Source organism: Ahaetulla prasina, chromosome 9 (genome assembly GCF_028640845.1).
Source record: "Ahaetulla prasina isolate Xishuangbanna chromosome 9, ASM2864084v1, whole genome shotgun sequence".
Lineage (NCBI taxonomy): Eukaryota > Metazoa > Chordata > Lepidosauria > Squamata > Colubridae > Ahaetulla > Ahaetulla prasina.
Genome location: NC_080547.1, coordinates 24,615,057 through 24,630,509, shown reverse-complemented (window position 1 = coordinate 24,630,509; position 15,453 = coordinate 24,615,057). Strand labels below are relative to the sequence as shown.

Here is a 15,453-nt window from a genome sequence, read left to right as displayed (position 1 = left end):
TATATAACCTCTCTCTCTCTCTCTCTCTCTCTCTCTCTCTCTCTCTCTCCCTCCCTCTTTTTTTCCCTTTCTTTCCTTGAAATAATATAAACAAATATCCAATTGAGCTGGAAGGTTCTTTCAGTAAATTAAAAAATCAATGATAAAAGCTTTATTTATGCAATATATATATCTGAAATAGTTACTCTCTGAATGTGTGTGTATGTTTAACTTGGTTTTAATTAAACCTCAGTCAGAACTGAGACTGTGGTAAGACAAGATAATTTCCAAATTCCCTGCACAGTTTTTAAATGTTGGCTTTGTTATAAACCTCCTGATGGACTTGAATCCTCAGAACTGAGCTTATGCTGTCTTTTCCATATCCTACAGTGTATTGGAAAGAACCACTCAGGGTAAATAATTGTGAAAAAATGGGGAAATGCAGTTAAAGTGAACTTAAAAAAGAATTGCTCCATCAGAGCTGCCATTTTGAATAAGACTATCACCATTGCAAACAATCCATGTTGTGGACATCTCCTGAATATGTAGAAAAAGTACACAAATGGGGGTCTTAGTGATATGCAACCCTTTGCCACAAAAGCCTTGCTTGCAATTTTGGGAATTTCTCTAAAAGTGGCTTCCACATTATGATTTTTTAAAAAAGGGTTTTGTTCTAGCTGAATCAGCTTGTTTGAGTATGGTTTCTGGGACATCATTCAAAAGTCAACTTTTGGCCTGTGGTTTGAACCATTACTATGAAAACAATATTTAAAGGTGCTGAAAATGTTTATGAAAATATCCATGGGCTTATATCATGGACACTCCATACAAGTTTGGTTCATGTAACCTCTTTTTATAGATTTTCTGTCTGTCCCAGGGGTGTCAAACTTGATTTCATTGAGGGCTACATCAGGGTTGTGTTTGACTTTGGGGGGCTGGGGTGGGTGTAGCCAGAGTGGGTCTGGCCAGCTTGACATCACTCATCTCGGGGGCTCCTGTGGAGGCCCGAGCACTGCCAGTGAAAACGGGCTCCCAAGCTCCATTTTTGGCTGTGATGGCCTCTTGCAACCCTCTGCCAGCAAAAACTGAATTTGGGAGTGCTGCCCGTGGCCCTTGCGAACTCCATTTTCAGCTGTGATGGCGTCCTGCATTCCTCTGCAGTGAAAATGGGCTGTGTGCGGTCCTCCCGCCCTCCGTTTTCGCTGGCAGAGGCACCGCGGGCCGGTTCTTCACTGTTTCCAGATCTAAGCACCCCATGGGCTTGATCCGGCCCTGGGCCTTGAGTTTGACACCCCTGGTCTACCCGCTCATCCATTCCATTCTGTTCCACTCAATTCCATTTCATTTCATTCCATTCCATTTATATTAATGAAAATTCTTTCAGTGAATTCAAGTTAGTCTGTTCATCTTGCTTGTTCCCTCCCATCTTTCCCCATGACCATCACCAAGAGATACTTGTTCTGTTCCAATGGCAACAGAGAATTTGTTAAAATTCTTCTAATCCATTTTTTAAAAAGTTATTTACTACAGTTTTAGGAAGAGGAAAGCGGCAAGATTAAAGGATGGCCAGCTACAATGCATGATACACATCACTGTATGTCCTGCAGAATCACCTTTATTTATCCTAATAAGAGAACTAATCCTTTCCAGAATTTTGCACTTGAATATTTAACTTCCAAACCTCAGAACTGTATTATCTGTGGAGATAGATGGAGATGCTACACTCATGGTCGGTAGTGAAGATTGATTGGACTTGACTTCAGCAACATCTGGAAGATCACATGTTCCCATCTGTTCCACTTTGTCTCTATATTTTAGATGTTTATATAGGTAAACTGTGAATTGCTTTTTTTCAGGTCGTTCCTTCCACTGATGAAGATTGATTTGAATTCTTATCCTGCCGACCAAGTTATCGATGGTCCATGGTGAAACTGTAAAGCCTTTAAGCTTGATGGACCATTCTCCACATTTTAATTTACGCCATTGATGGGCACAGTGAACAGAATCTGAATAGACCAGAACTGAGGAACTGCACTTACTACCTCTTGCCAATTGCAGAACAATCCATTAAAAAGTAATTTCTAGGTATGAATTTTCAATTGATTCTTATCTATCCAATAATTATTTCAGATTAATGCATTATATGTTTAATCAATTACATTTATTGTGTCAATTACTGTCAGTTGCCTCAGAAGATGCTATTTCTTGAAAAATCCATGGTAGCTGCCCACTATATATCTATTCATTTTCTGTCTGGCATAACTGTTGATGAGATTAATGGGAGAATAATAGCTATGATATTGCACTTGTTTTGCATGGGTAAAAGTCTAAGGAAGTACTGGAAAAAATCTCTTAAGAGTTTACATGGCCTCTGCCAAGCAGATTACCCAATGTTAGGTTCAATAGGCATAGTCTGAGCTGCACAAGGCAGTCTTCGACAAGTAATTCTCACTGGGACAATCAACCTGGTTCCCCCAGTTGGGACCATCAGCTTGGTTCCCCCAATCATTAAGTGAAGCAGGTACTAAGTGAAACATCATGGTTTTGCTATTGTAAATTCAGATTTTCTTTATTTTACAAACCTGTGAAGGTCATAAATGCAAAGTTTGCTCATAAAATTACTTTTTCACCCCCATCATAACTGCAAATGATTGCTAAATGAGGGCTACCTATACATCCTTTTAATCAATAATGGGGCCTTTGCTGTTGTTTACAGGGCAGCCAAGATATCTTATTTTGATATTGTTGCTGCTGAAAAAACCAAAACTCAACAATATTATTCTGAAAAGGTTAAGCCGATTCACAAATTATGAAGTGATAATAGGGTTGCAATTCTCTATCAAATTCTTTCTACTGATTCAGAAAATGAAAGTGTCACAAAATCTGGGTAGAAGGTATTGACAAGGTTTCTTGCTCATTCCTTGTTGAAAGTTTGCGATGTGTGCCTGCTTGAAGGAAATATAGGGTCATCTCCTTTCTTTAGGACTGGTTTCATTAAAGAAGACTTAGCCGAAACATTTTATTATTACATTTGTTGGTATAAAAATATCCCTATTGGGTAGGAAAATTGGGCTTCGGTTCTCATCTCTCTTGCAGCCTGACTTCATGGTGTGTCTAACTTACTACTGTTCTTTGCAATATATTCTGTGATTTTTTTCAGTAAAGCTTGTATGAACAGTTTCACATAGACATAGTTATTCCAGAGAGAATCAAGGAGAGAATCAACCTAGAAATAAGGAGAAATTTCTTGACAGTTAGAACAATTAATCAGTGGAACAGCTTGCCTTCTGAAGATGTGAGTGCTAGAGGTTTTTAAGAAGAGACTGGACAGCCACTTGTCTGGAATGGTAGGGTCTTCTGCTTTAACAGGGGATTGGACTAGAAGACCTCCAAGGTTTCTTCCAACTCTTTTGTTCTGTTATTCTGTTACATATATCTGAATAGCAGAAGGGGGAATAAATAGACCTGTTTTTCCCATCCGTGACTCCATGATCAACAAGTATAAGAAAGGAACGTTGGTGTTTGTAGCTCCTTCACCCAATTCTGCCCTAACCATCTAACCAGAATTCTTGCTCAACCAGAGCATCCCTGGCTCAATGCATATTACATGGCTATGAGCTTACTTTTCACACCTCTTCCAAAATGAGGAATAGATGGGATAGCATCAAATGGACACAATTCGTACAATTTGTGTATGAAACTCCATGTTTCTCTTCTATCAATTGAGGATACTATGTATATGTTTGTAGGTTTCTACGTGTGCATGTCTTGTATGTTTGTGTCTTTTCATGCTCACCAGTTTACCCGTAGCTTTCAACACAGGCAACGTTTGTGAAATATTTTGAACTTTTACATGGCTTTATATATTGACTTGTTCATTGAACTAAAAACCATTTTTATTCCTCCAGTTAAAAATGTTCTAGTTAAGAATATGGACTTTTTATACTTCGGGAACTTTGTTCAATTCCATATCACGCTATTGAATAATTTGTGTGGTGGGTGTTTAATTATTTTTAGACACAGAGCATGTGGACTGATGAATCTCTTTCAAGTGCAGACATAAAACAATACTATAAATAGATAAAATATTTTATGAACGTTTTTCCATTAGAGCATACAGATTTACTCCTTTTCAGTTTTACCAATACTCAATTGTAAGTTGTATATCAACCAATTATTAAAGAACAGCAAGAAAATTTATTGCTGCCATATACAAATTTCCCCATATATGTATTTTATACTCCATTTTCCTTCACATGCACATTTCCGAACTGAGAATATATTTGCAAAATATAAAGAAATGTGGAATTTAAGTATATGGACCAAAAGAATTCCCTGATGTTGTTCTTCATTTCCATATATATTGGTAGCTTTAATTGCTATGAGGTTTTAATTGGTTCTTATTAATGGATGTTTCTAATCATCACCTAGAATATTTTTAACGGAAAGGCAGCGTATGGATCTTTATACATTTTTTAAAAATGTATTTTTCCAGCAAATATTTCCCACACAAAGAACCAATGGAAAGCAAAACTAGTTGCAACAGAATATTAATTTGTAAGATATCAATGTCCTTCAAATTGCTATCTCCCAGCAGGATATTTGATCCGTTAAAACTACGAAATTCAGTTCTGTGGTTATCTGGGAAAAAATGGTGCTGTAAATCACAGACATGCAAAAATACTCAAAGGAAAAATATAATTAATAAAATGTTAATATTGGGCCCATATGCCTTTCTCTACCTCCCTTTGCTCAAGGGCAGATTTTTTTAAAAATGGCCTGGGAAATCATTTGGAGCCTCTTTTGCGCAACCACTTGACTTTAAGCTAGGTTTAATTTTCTTAGCAGATTTTTTTTCCCTAACACTCATCTTCTCTCCCTCCATCCCGTTAAAAAAGAGCCCATTGCATCAAAGCCATTTGTCAGCTGCTTGAACAGTTCTGATTTATATTGATCGAGCATTTGATAAGCTACTATGGCAATAGTGGGAGAAAAGAAATATATCTTCATGTGATTGGCCCATGCAATATTAGTAGAAATTGCTCAAAGTATTATCTTGGATACCTATATGACGTTGGACTAACAGGCTTGTTGAATTATGATGGGTTGGGAAGAGAAAGCTGTAAATAGAGCTAGGGTGACAATTCAAATTATTAAGTAACAAATTTAGATATATTTATAAATTGGCAACGTTTGTTCAATGGGGAATCTTGAAGAAGAGGGCTGATATTTCTGAATGATAGCCATTGTTCAAAATAAGTAATTCTTATTCCTAATTCATTTATTTTGCTTTGGTTTATCTTGTTTTGATTTGTTTGGCTCTTTTTTGAAATACATTATTGTATTGATTTATCTGTCTCTCTATCTATCATCTATCTATCATCCTTGACTTAACAACAGTTCGTTTAAGAATTGTTCAAAGTTACAGCGGTACTGAAAAAAGTGACTTATGACTGTCATAAATATGAACCACTTGCCAAGTGTCTGAATTTTTATCACATGACTGTGGGTATGCTGCAACGGTCATAAGTCCCTTTTTCAGTGCTGTCGTAGCTTCAAATGGTCACTAAGTGAACAGTTGTAAATCTAGGATTACCTGTTCTTTGTTTAAGATTGGGCAAATTTGTATAGTTAACTTTTCAAATGAGCTGAATCTGGTGAAAGCAAAAAGTTGTTTATTTTTTTAAAGAAATCCGTAATTTCTCCTGCATCACCTTCTACATATGATACCGTGCTTTTCTATCTCCTAAATGTTTAGTATTAGTAGCTACTATTTCTTTTTGATTGACAGCAGAAGAAGCACCTCTATTCAGAAAGTCCATTTGTCCATTTCTATTCCCGTCTTTATTCTTTTCTTTCCCCGTCTTTAGCGGGCACTGGCAGAGGCTAGACTGAATATTCCTTGGCAATTCATTGGAAAGATATATGAATGAAGAAAGGGAGAGACTCTCATGAATCTGTGCTGAAAATATAATTTGATTTCTTTACCATATACCCAGTTTCATAGTCCACAAGGCCTTATGGAATTTCTCAAAATCAATAGCCCAGCAACATAGTAAATAAGCTTGGACAGATTCATATAGTTGCTGCTTTTCTGTTTTCCCCTCCTAAAACAGGACTTTCTTATTTTTGCAATATTCTCTGATGGCGAAAAATCTGCATGAAAAAAATGTATTTTGATACTGTTTAATAAAAATTGTGCATGATTTGGAAGATTCCACTTTGCACAATCTTTGGTATTGGTGAAAGGAAACTGCCTCTTTTCAGACTTCTTTGCAAGAGTTACGGCCATATGCTAAATAAATAAATAAATAAACCAAAGTTGCATTAGCTTTAATGAGCTGATTCCTTAAAGGACCTGTAATTTTTTGTACAGGCTCAAACAAAAACCTGAAAAAAAAAGATGAGCTGGTTTAATGGACACCGGAATGTGCTTCGCTCATGCAAATTTTGAAGCACTTCTTGATCACTCTTGATAAATGCACACACAGCCCTGCTGCTGTTAACAATTTATTTTTAAATCTAGTGGCTCCCAAAATAAGCATGTCTGTTTCCTCTCAATAATCCACATTGCAAAATCTAGAACCACTTTCCTATCAAATCACCTGGTCATTTAAATTTTTGATTTTTGTTTGATTTTGGCTGAGAACTACATCAGAACTTTCAAAGGAATGTCAACAGCATGGTATTCTGCTGCGCCGGTTGGAGGGGTTGGGAGTGGGAGGCACCGTTTATCGGTGGTTCTCCTCCTACCTCTCTGACCGGACGCAGACGGTGTTGACAGGGGGGCAGAGATCGACCCTGAGGCGCCTCATGTGTGGGGTGCTGCAGGGATCGATTCTCTCGCCTCTCCTGTTCAACATCTATATGAAGCCGCTGGGCGAGATCATCAGTGGTTTTGGGGTGAGATACCAACTGTACGCTGATGATACACAGCTGTACTTTTCCACCCCAGGCCACCCCAATGAAGCTGTCGAAGTACTGTCCCGGTGTCTGGAAGCCGTACGGGTCTGGATGGGGAGGAACAGGCTCAAGCTTAATCCCTCCAAGACGGAGTGGCTGTGGATACTGGCACCCCGGTACAGTCAGCTGCAGCCACGTCTGACTGTTGGGGGCGAGTCATTGGCCCCGATGGAAAGGGTGCGCAACTTGGGCGTTCTCCTGGATGGACGGTTGTCTTTCGAAGACCATTTGACGACCGTCTCCAGGAGAGCTTTTTATCAGGTTCACCTGATTCGCCAGTTGCGCCCCTTCCTGGACCGGGATGCCCTATGCACGGTCACTCATGCTCTCGTGACCTCTCGCTTGGACTATTGCAATGCTCTTTACATGGGGCTCCCCTCAAAGAGCACCCGACGACTCCAGTTAGTCCAGAATGCAGCCGCACGGGTGATAGAGGGAGCGGTTCGGAGCTCCCATGTAACACACATCCTGCGCAGACTGCACTGGCTGCCTGTTGTCTTCCGGGTGCGCTTCAAAGTTTTTTAAGGGGTGTTCTTAATATTCTATGTATTGTTTCTCTTTGTATTTTTATTCTGGCTGTGCACCGCCCTGAGTCCTTCGGGAGAAGGGCGGTATACAAATTAAAATATTATTATTATTATTATTATTATTATTATTATTATTATTATTATTATTATTATTATTATTATTATTATTATTATTATTATTATTATTATTATTATGTACTTCCCAAGAGCTCCAAGGATTTAATTCCTCTCTGGCATCCTATTGCTGAACCTCACAATTTGGAGAAATTGGTCTGCTTGAAATGCTAATACACTAGACACGTTCACCAAAAAATTGTTTTCTGAATTTAAAAACAAAAGCCTGGAAAGGAAACCTCTGAAAAAGTTTCCCTTCTTTTGCCCACTACTTATACCTTTGCTGGTGGTCATTGAACAAATAGTGTAATGTTACTTTCTTGGTTATTAAATGTTTCCTATACTGTTTTAGTACTAAATACTGGTGTATTACATACATTATAAATATATGGAATACGGAATCACTTGCCTTCAGAAGTTGTGGGTGCGCCATCACTGGAGGCTTTCAAAAAGAGACTGGGCAGTCATTTGTCTGAAATGGTATAGAGCAGTAGTTCTCAACTTTTATAGTGCTGCGACCCCTTTAATACAATTCCCCAGGATGTGGCGACCCCAACCGTAAAATTATTTCCGTTTTGAATTTATCGCGCCTGAAGCCGTATTGGCTAGCAATCTGAACTGCTTGCGATTGCCTTGAGGACGGAGGCATTAAAGCGGAGACTCCTCCCCTATTAAGTTTATGGCGCCTGAAGCCAGATTAGGCTAGCGATTGGGAGTGATTGCAGCTGGCTTGAGAGGGAGACATCAGAGCAAAGATTTATCTCTTTTTTAATTCATCGCGACTGAAGCCGAATTCGGCTAGCGATTTGAAGAGCCTGCAGCTGGCTTGTGGAGTCAACCATTGGAGCGCGATTCTTCGACTCGCAAGTATACTTCCCATATTTCCGATGGTCTTAGGCGACCCCTGGCAAATCGTCATTTGACCCCCAATGGGGTCGTGACCCACAGGTTGAGAACCGCTGGTATAGAGTCTCCTGCTCGAGCAGGGGGTTGGATTAGAAGACCTGCAAGGTCCCTTCCAATTCTAATTCTTCTCTTCTCTTCTCATTTTCTCTTCTCTTCTCTTCTGTATTCTCTTCTATTTCTGTTCTGTTCTATTCTATTCTATTTTCTATTCCATTCTGTTCTATATTCCTATCCTATCCTATCCTATCCTATCCTATCCTATCCTATCCTATCCTATCCTATCCTATCCTATCCTATCCTATCCTATTGACATAAATCCATGACTGGCAACATGGTTCCTAGGTCAGCAGTGTGCAGCATGTAAAATATGTGAAGGAATGTAGACCTGGTCTTGGGAATGGGAAAGACTGTTGAATCCTAGAAAAGGGAAGAGAAAGAAAAAAACTCAAAATATTCATTTTGTTTGGTATATGACGGAGTAGAGAGAAACTCTGGCAGGCTTTTCAGATTCAGTTATTCTGTCTACTGCAAGAAGGAGCATTCCTGACATGTATGTTTGCTGATCTCAAATGGCTAACAATTTGTGCTCAACAACTGAAATTACCGAATCCAATGCATATATTATTCCTGCAAAATCCAGTCTGGATCGGTCATTGGGACAAGAGGTGTGGTTTTCTGAGCTTTTAGACTCATGCTGGAGCTCATCTTTGCATATATTTTTCCTGTACATTAAAGGAAAAGATAGGAAAAGAACATGCAAAAATTATAGGGCTATTAAGCATTGCTGGGAATTTTGGCAGAATTTGGTGCATATATGGTATTGAGATCTATGCCCCAAATGAAGATAAAGTGATATTCTACAAACAACATATGGAGAGTTTTTTCATATGAAAATTGGTGTTGATGGATTGGAATGGAATGATTTTCCCACAATAGAACCTCAGGGAAAAATATTTAAATCCTTCAAGGCAAATCGCCATGTTTTAAAATTTGATGGACAATTTAGGATTGGTTGATATATGGAGGTTTTGTATGTGCATTTGTATATGTGTATATGTTTATATGTTTGTATATATGAATCTGGATTGTATGGAAAAGTAAACAACCAACATGGAAAAAGTAGCTTGAAGTAGAAAGAATAAATTGCAAACCCAGCGACTACAGTACTGGAAGAGTAAATGTATTAAGAGACGGGAGAAGACTGAGAAAGTTGTATTTGGATGGAGTTGATCCACAGAAAGAGAAAAGTTAGAAGTGTAAAGACAAAAGACAGTATGTGAAGGGAGACCTTGACTTACGACCACGATTGAGCCCCAGATTTCTGTTGCTAAGTGAGACATTTGTTAAGTGAATTTTGCCTCATTTTATGACTTTTTAAAGTGAATCACTGCAGTTGTTAAGTTAGTAACACGGTTGTTAAGTGAATCTGGTTTCCCCATTGACTTTGCTTGTCAGAAGGCTGCAAAAGGGGATCGATCACATGACCCCAAGACGCTGCAACTGTCTGAATTTTGATCACGTGACCATGGGGCTGCTGCAACCGTGTGAAAAACGGTAATAGATCACTTTTTTCAGTGTCACTGTAACTTCGAATGGTCACTAAATGTACGATTGTAAGTCGAGGACTACCTGTAGTAGAACCAAGAGTGCTTGTAAAGTATAAAGAAATACAGTGAATAGTTTTGGTATAAACTCATTGTAGTTCTATTCCTGTTTCTTATGATTTTTTTTTTGGGGGGGGGGGTTGTATGGTTTTTTTTTCTGTTCCCTTCATAATGCTGTTTTCCCCAAAAAAGTATTGCATTATTGGTATGTATTTATGTACCACGCTGAGAGATCCTTCTGAAAATCTCATTCCAAAGAAATTCCTTTCTGGTGCAGGCAGTGATTTAAAGCTTGTTTGAGAATTTAATGTGCCTTAAAGAACTGGAATGCAGCACTGCTGCTACCAAGGGAAGAAGGCTCTTAAAATATATGCATTCGAGAGGATTTTTGCACATAGAACAGCAACAAGATGAAAAATGACAGTGATTGCTAACTGGGGCCAGAAACTTCTTAACTGGCATGTCCTGTTTCATAATATGAGGGAGAAGACTGCAAAGCAGATGAAGAATTTCCTTTTGCATTATTTTCCAGTTCTCTTGACAGCTGTTTTCATAGAGAACCTTGATGTGAGATGTCTGCTCAAGATCTCCAGGAAAAAGACAAAGCTTCCTAACAATTGCAGTAAGCAAGTGTTGGTTTTAAGAATTGCATGCAGGAGATTGCGACACACATTATTTTCCTTGGGAAAAATGCATCCACAGGACCAGACCTGATGGTTGTATTCAAGCCTGCTTTGTATTACTAACTCAGTGAGCATAAATAGACCAGAGATTTTACATATAGAAAACTTCTGACATTTTTCTCTGTGGCTTAGGAAGCCCATTGAATGGAAGAATGTCCAGAGCAATGTTTCTCTATAGAGAATATAGAGAACTATATAGAGAACTATAGATAGTCCTCAATTTACGACCATAATTAAGCCCAGAATTATGGTCGTAAATCATTGCAGTTATAGATTGAGGCATTGTGTGATCTGAATTTTTCTTTTTTTTGCAACAGTCATTAAGTAAACGCTGCAGTTGTTAAACAAATCCATTTTTTCCAATGGGCATTTTTTCCCCCAGAACTAGAAGTAAATATTGAAAACTGCAAAAAACATTGTAAATCATGGTCACATGACTGCGGACGGCCATGAAGTGAGAGTGAAATCCAGCAGGTTCTGACAGGTTCTGGAGAACTGGTAGCGAAAATTTTGAGTAGTTTGGAGAACCGGCAAATGCCACCTCTGGCTGGCCCCAGAGTGGGGTGGGAATGGAGATTTTGCAATATCCTTCCCCCAGGAATGGGGAGGGAATGGAGATTTTGCAGTATCCTTCCCTGCCTTGCCCACCAAGCCACACCACGCCCACTAAGCCATGCCCACAGAACCGGTAGTTTTGAAAAAAATGGATTTCACCACTGCCAAGCGCCCATAATACAATTATGTGACCAGGGGGTTGGGATTGGGGACAATACAGCCGTCGTAACTTTGAAAATGGATCATAAGTAACTCCGGTGGGGTCCGTTGTAACTTAGAACAGTCATTAAGTGATAAATTAAGGACTTATAAGCATGACTCTATGACGTAACACCCAGAGATGATGAATGATTTTATTTGGCCCCTATTGATAAACAGATCAATTTGATTTGCTATTCTTGGTCTCATTAGCAGATTGGAACCTTGATTTGTGCCCTTTAGTCTAGGGGTCTCCAACCTTGGCAACTTTAAGCCTGGTGGACTTCAACTTCCAGAATTTCCCAGCCAGCAAAGCTGGCTGGGGAATTCTGTGAGTTGAAGTCCTCCAGGCTTAAAGTTGCCAAGGTTGGAGACCTCTGCTTTAGTCAATTTTGCTGTTTTGGTTTTAAGTTGAACAACTGAAGGAAGCAGCATGTAAAATTAAGATTGTTGGGGGCAAGAAGCTGACTCTGTAAACCGCTTAGAGAGGGCTGTAAAGCACTGTGAAGCGGTATATAACTATTGATTTAAACCCATCTGGAATGTGCAGGACATCTGAACATGAACAAGTTCTATTACCTCCCCTTTTATCATGGACATAATGTGCCCATTCAGGTATATTTCTTCCTTTATGTGGCTTCATTTTCAGCTGTAAATAGATCTCAGAAACCCTGGCTGGACAGAAAGAGTTAACTACAGGTGCTGTACAACTTACCTTAATCTTTCCTTTTATGCAGATTTCTTTCTTCTCTCTGCCTGGATGTGTGTGTGTGATCCTCTGAACTATTTCCCCCCCCTCGCCCACACCCCTCCCTTTCCCCTTGCCTGAATGTGTCTCTTTGTCTCTTCGCAACTCAGGGTATTAACATGACAGCGGCAGCATTAATATTGATGTGGACTTCCCTTAGTCGAAGCTTCATTTCTGGGAGCGCCAGCAGCATATAAATAGTATTGCTGGGTAATTAGTGAGCATCAAGCTGTGCTTATGTTTATCAGGATTTTTATGTTTTGCATCTTGCAGTTCCCATGCCGGGCTGCATGTGGGAAAAAAACAACACTGGGCACTACTCCTAGGTAGCTGCATTGGAATAAATTAGAGCAATTCAAAAGCATTGGGTGATGTTGCAGGATTCCTATGCATCTCCATAAAACTGGTGCTTATGAGCCAAATGCAGCTGCCAGGATTCTAACAGGGTACCTGGCATGGCATGTTTTCTTGCCTTGAAGCTACAGGTAGTCTTTGACTTGCAACCATTCGTTTAATGACCATTCAAAGTTACAACAGCATTGAAAAAAGTGACTTGTGACCGTTTATCACACGACTGTTGCAGCATCTCAGTGGTCACATGGTCACAATTCAGACACTTGTTGCAGTATTCCAAGGGCCATGTAATCACCTTTTGTGATCAAAGTCAATGGGGAAGGCAGATTCACTTAACAACCGCAATGATTCACAGGCAAGTCAGGTCATAAAATGGGTCTAAATTCATATAACAACTGCCTCAGTTAACAAATTGGGCTCAGTTGTGGTTGTAAGTTGAGGTCTACCTGTATTCCTCTTTCAGTCTGATCAAAGATATCCTCAGTTTCACAAGGAAATCTAACAATATCTGATTATTACAATATATGGGATTTATTTTATCAATGATTAGAGAATAAATATGAAAATAATGTATAATAAAGTTAAATAAGTTAAGAAGAGAAATGTTATGATGGTAGATATGTTAAGTATTAAGCATTAATATTCAAATAAGAGTAGATATAAATAATGAATATGGTGGTAAGCTTTAAATGTTATGGCACACAAAAAATTGTACCCAGGCAACACACTGTTTAATGAATGATGGAATGTTTTGTATAATTTTTTTTTAAAATTTCATTAGTTTCACAAGGAAATGAAGGGAGGTCTACTCTTAAAGAGGTCTAGAAGACCTATCGAATCATCTGCTGATGTTTTCCTACAAGCATCTCAGAATCCAGGATGGTCATATGTCCCATTTCACAAAGGACAATCAATTCTGAATGTAGAAAGCTAACAGTGGATTTAACAGTTTTGAAAGCACGCAGTGTTTCAGAAGTGGAACGTCAGTGGAATTGCATGTGGCTCCCCAATCTCCTTGTCCCAGTCCCTGGAGGTCCATTAAGACCACGTGCCTCTTTTAATAAAAAAACCCAATAAGAGAAAACACCTTTCCTAGTCTTTTAGGATGGGGAGGGGGTCGATTCACTTACCTTTGCTACCGGTTTGGGAACAGGAGCGCACAGAAGCACATGTGTCTTCTGCGCATATGCAGAGAGTCAAAAACGGGACATAATGACGTCCCAGCAGGTGTGCGGAACCTCCTTCAACTAGCGCTACCAGTTCGCATGAGCCAGATAGACCCGGCTGGATTTCACCACTGGGACTATATAAGGATGCATTGTAAGGCTGGGATCGTTGAAAAAGACCTAAAAGAAAACATTAACCCTGGTGGCGGCATCCTTCCATCACATAAAGTATGCTTAGAAACGAACTGAAGAAGCTACTTGGATGAGAAGTGAAACGTCTTCAAGGAAAAACAGAGCCCAGTTGCCTTTAGACCAGGGGTGTCCAAAGTTTTTTTGGTGAGGGCCAAATACAGAAAAATAAGCAAAGGCCCGGGCCACACCATTGAACGGGGGGGGGGGGAGGGCTAATTTTTTTTGTACCAGTTCTGTGGGCATGGCTTATTTTGGGGTGTGGCTTGGTGGTCATGTGACTGGTGGGCGTGGCTAACTGCTCATGTGACTGAGTGGATGTGGCTATGGGCATAGAAACTATTCAGAGGGCTAAAAAAAGTAATTTTTGACCAGTCCTCACACTTATGACCATCCTCACATTTATGCCCATTGCAGCATTTTTAACAACCATATCACTCATTTCACAACTGCTTCTCTTCACCACGGTTACAAGATAGGGTGCAAAATGTAAAGATAGTTGTAGGTGTGAGGACCAGTCAAAAGTGTGAGGACAGGTCAAAAATAACTTTTTCAGCCCTCTGAGTAGTCCTTGGCCAGGGGTGTCCAAGTCCACAAGTCTTAAAGAGACCAAGTTTGGACACCCCTGATCTTGGCTTTTGTTTTGTATTTGGTATGAACTTGAAACTCCCTTCATTATTCCCTGCCCAAGGGGTGGAGGCGCGAGGAGCCTTGCCAGGCGGCCCAAGGAAGGCGAGGGTAGAACTGCTGGGGTCGGGCACGGCCAGCAGCCTCTTTCCCGCTCGCCGCCGCCTCCTCCGCCCCCTCCCTTCGTTATTCCCTGCCCAAGGGGTGGAGGCGCGAGGAGCCTCGCCAGGCGGCCCGAGGAAGGCGAGGGTAGAACTGCTGGGGTCGGTCACGGCCAGCAGCCTCTTTCCCCCTCGCCGCCTCCTCACCTGTTTCTCGATGGCTGTCACTGCCGCCACGCGTGTCCGACATGGGGAGGCACGAGGAGCCTCGCCAGGCGGCCCGAGGAAGGCGAGGGTAGAACTGCTGGGGTCAGGCATGGCCAGCAGCCTCTTTCCCGCTCGCCGCCTCCTCCGCCCCCTCCCTTCATTATTCCCCGCCCATGGGGAGGAGCCGCGAGCCTCGCAGCAAACCACCGGGCAAGCACCGGGAGGCGGCCGAAAAGGGCCATATTCAATTATACTTTCAGAATTTGCTGCGGGCCAATAAAAACTGACCCGCGGGCCGCAGTTGGCCCGCGGGCCATAGTTTGGACACCCCTGCTTTAGACAAAGAAAAGAAAAAAGTACCTTTGGGGCGACCATGATCTTGATAACTGAGACTCTCGATAGACACTCAGAAATGTTATGCATGCAATTACATAAATTTTCAAGAAACCCTAGAATAATTCCAAAGAACAGCCACTGATCATGAGAAGAAAACTTTTGAGTTAAAAAACTTTGAAATAAAGAAGGTTTGCGC

The 15,453-nt window shown here is 40.4% G+C and overlaps 1 protein-coding gene across 10 annotated transcripts in view; it reads left to right on the top strand.

The window, feature by feature from the left end:
- Positions 1 to 15,453, top strand: part of PKNOX2 (PBX/knotted 1 homeobox 2) — a 345,970-nt gene that overhangs the window by 162,340 nt on the left and 168,177 nt on the right. For all 10 annotated transcript variants that reach the window (XM_058194341.1, XM_058194335.1, XM_058194332.1 and 7 more), the window contains one exon: positions 1,836 to 2,064. The gene's annotated coding sequence lies outside the window, so the exon portion shown is untranslated. The remainder of the gene's footprint in view (positions 1 to 1,835; positions 2,065 to 15,453) is intronic.